The sequence below is a fragment of the Gavialis gangeticus genome, unplaced genomic scaffold (assembly GCF_001723915.1).
Source record: "Gavialis gangeticus isolate Ggan-Ray unplaced genomic scaffold, GavGan_comp1, whole genome shotgun sequence".
NCBI lineage: Eukaryota > Metazoa > Chordata > Crocodylia > Gavialidae > Gavialis > Gavialis gangeticus.
Window position 1 is genome coordinate 177,552,580 of NW_017728992.1, and position 3,847 is coordinate 177,556,426.

Here is a 3,847-nt window from a genome sequence, read left to right on the forward strand (position 1 = left end):
GTCTCTTCCAGCCCTAATGTCTATGAAATCTATGAAATCCCTGCTCTGGATTGCAAGGGCTGAGAACAGTATATCCTGGGATGCTGGAGAACTGCAAATTGTTCATTTTATCTTTGTGAAGCAGACTAAAGTTACCCAAAAACATGAGCTAGGTAGCATAGCTCAGAGTTAACCTTTGCTTGAAGTGACATAACTTTAAGATGCTCAGAGGGCACCTAGCATGAGTTAACACGCTTTAATGTGTGGATATTCACATTTTAAGTGTCCTTAGTATGGTCCAAGCGTAACATATAACTTCACCCCAAGTACAACCTGTTGTGCAAGGATAAAGTAGAATTTGATCACAGCCACAGGCTTATACTACTTTGGATTTATAGGTCCCATTTAATCCATGGGCATCAGTACCCTTCATCTTCACTAAACAAGATTCATCAAAAGCAAAATATTTTGCAAAGAAATATCTCCATGAATGACAATTCCTTTCAAAAGAACTAGAAGAAAAGATTTTGATAAGATGCAAACATTAATTTTCAACAGAAGTGTTGTATTAACCTTTTTAAAATTACTTCTTGTTTGATCTATTTTATTTTATATTATAATATATAAATTAAAAAATATCAGCATTAAAAATAGTATTTCAGCATTTTCAAAGACAACTATTTGATTGACCTGAAATACATTTTTTTAGGTTCTTTTGGTCTGAAAAAAAATTGGAATTTTGGTTTTGCTTTATTTTGTTTTCATCTCTTCCAGGAGGAACCAACATTTGAAAAGCATGAAACTCCTCTTTTCTCTCTCTCCTCCCCCACAAATAAAACCCCAGTTCTCATAAGCAAAACTCACAGATTTCATAAGTACAGTTTAGATCCATTTTACATCTGGGAAAATTGAGCCAAAAAAAAAGGAGTGAATTACACAGATTCACAAAGTGAGGCCAAAGCAGAGTGAAGCATGGTTCCAAGGACTTTGACTCCCAGTTTCCTATGCAAAGTATTAATCCCATATTCCTCTTTAATTCTGTAATCTTTCTTTTTCCAGTCCTCCCAGCCAATTTACAGGCAAATGAAAAGATTCAGTCTCATTCAGATTTTATGCTTTGTTTTTATTACTCTTACTACAATTATAAGGAATATGAATTTATCCCCCCATGGTCAGAGGTCTGCCAGAAATTAATTGTACCATCAAGCCAGTGTGAGTTAGGCACACTGATTTCTGTACCCAAGTACATGCAAGGGAATGATGTAGCTAGAATTGCATCTGGTAGCATTTGACCACAAAACCCGAATCACCATTTACGTCCACTCACCGTGTACTCATTTACTGCTGAGTTAGCTGGGCACCAGGGGGCAGGTAGGGGGGCTGCAGGCAGTCTTTCATAGAAGTCCATAGTTTAGCTCCAGCTCAAAGTTTTGGCTCTTTAAATGAGCCACCTTGATTGCTGTGTCAGCACACCCTTCCCTTACTTTCTTGGTATAGCTCATAAAGTTAGCAGGAGCAGACATTTTGCCATGCAATGTAACCACTGCTTTAAAAAGAAACCTGCTTCACACTTCCAGTTTCACTGCACCAATAATTCTCCATTCAGGTTTTCTATTTTTTTAAGCCTTACTTTTTAAGATGCTTTTTTCTTCCAACTCACACTTTTTATTTTTCATTTAGGATCTCCTGATTTTCCAGATGAGGCATTTGATTGTGCAATATATTTTGACTTTATATAATACTACATCTGGAAAACTTGTTTCCCATCACTAGGCTCTAATGTACTAATAAAAATATATTTGTAGCTTTTATATTAATGTGTCCTATGTACAAAGAAACTGTTTTGGATTCCATCTTGTGTTAACTGTAGAATTACGGGCAGACATGAAGCCTACTGAAGTCAATAGGTTGAGTCCCATTGAGTCAGGTTGATCCCAACCCAACCTCTTGAGTTCAATGAGATCATGAACTACATTTTTCAGAAGTAACTGACAATTATGTATTTCTCCATTTTGGTGCCTAAAGGAGTGGGCATTGAGAGGCCTGACTTTTAGAGGTTCAAGCATCCACTCTTTAAAGATCACAACACTTTAACAAACCTTTTTTTTTTTACCCTTAAGTTCCAACAAAGCAAATCATTGAACACTTCTGAAAACATATACCCGCTATATGTTTGATTATTTGAAACATCGGTACGTAAGTGCATCTTGCTGATGTTGCGTGTTGAACAATTTCAGGGCATGAGCCTCTCTGGGTACATCTACACTGCATCCCTGAGACTCAGGGAAAGACACTCTATGCCCTTCCTACCTGCTTTGCTTGTATCAAAAATGGATACAGCATGCTGAGGATCCAGCAGCATCTCTCACAGTTGTGAACAAACACATTAGGGATAGAGAGGTAAATGATCAGCGGAGTTGCCCCCAGAGTGGAGTTACTGCTGCATGAACAGGACTGTTCACACAAACAAGTTGATCGCAATTTGATATTTAACACTTGTTAAATGCCTTGAAACCAGTGTATGAAAAAACAGTGTACAGTTGCAAAATACTAGTATTGTTATTTGAATATAGGATCCCTAGCTCTGGGAAATCTATATATACACACATCTTGACTGGATTCCCTCAGACCTGCCCTTGCTTTGATATGCATCACCATATGTAGTCCTGGAGTTAACAAATCCATAGTGGGAAGTGGAAGCTACCTACATATTTGATTGCCTTGGAGACATGTGTGCCCCAAACATCTTTGTGCAGCCTCATCTTTATTGAGCTTTGTTTAAAGAAAAACTTAACCTAGATGATATTCTCTCTTCAGAAATATCAGATCTGGGGTGGATGGAAAGGAGGCTTGTCAAAAAGTTTGATTTCTGTTTCCTAGTATAGATTGCCTATGGGATCCTGAAAAACTGCTGAATGTCACCAAAATGCCTTACAGGAAGGCTTAATCCACTAGTTTTGTAGAGACTGTTTAATGGGGGAGTGCTATAAAAGTTCAGAGTATTTGCAGTGATACTGAAGGTTTGTTTTGGACAAGATTCATTGCAGAATTGTCAATGTAGTTGAATTCTACTACCTGAAAATACCCAGGTTTTAATAACCTGGGTTTGGCCCAATCTTTTCTTTGTTCCCCGTTTTCCCAAGGGTCATATTGACTCCCATGGCCTCCTTAGCTTGTCATAATTCCAATAGCAATTATGACAAGCTATTGTCAACTGTATTAGCTGGTACATTCCTACCCTACTCTGTCTCTTCCTGTCATCCAGCTCTCGAGGTAATGAGAAAGAATGGACTCATAACATTCACATTACACACTGTACCCAAGTTCCTAGTAGTCAACACCTGGTTATAGCCTTGCACCTAAGTACAGTTCTGCATGGCTGGAGAATACAAGTCATGCCATCTATTTTCAGCTGTTTTTAAATGGCCAATTATTAAAGTGGTACTTATGGGGTACTGAACATTTTGGAGAACTAATGTTAACTAGGTTGTTCCTTTAAGTCAGGGATGTCCAACTTCTGAGTGGTGAGAGGCCAGAGGACTCCCAGCCAGATATTTCATGGGCCACATACCCCCAAGCCTCATGCTGGAATGGCTCAAGCCCTCACTGCTGCACCATACAGGCCCCCACCCTGCAGACATTTTGGAAGTACATTAACTGGTTCCAGGTATACCTGACATTGCTTATTATTGTTTAAAAAGCATAGTTATTGCCTCAGTGACAGTGACAAATCAGCACTTCAGAAACAAGGAAAACTTTGTACAGTTTACAACTGTTTTTTTTTTCTTTTCCAACTCTGTAATGCATAGCATTCAGTTTCTTCCATAATTCTAAGTTGCTATTTCATGGTAGTGTGTGTTCATGTATA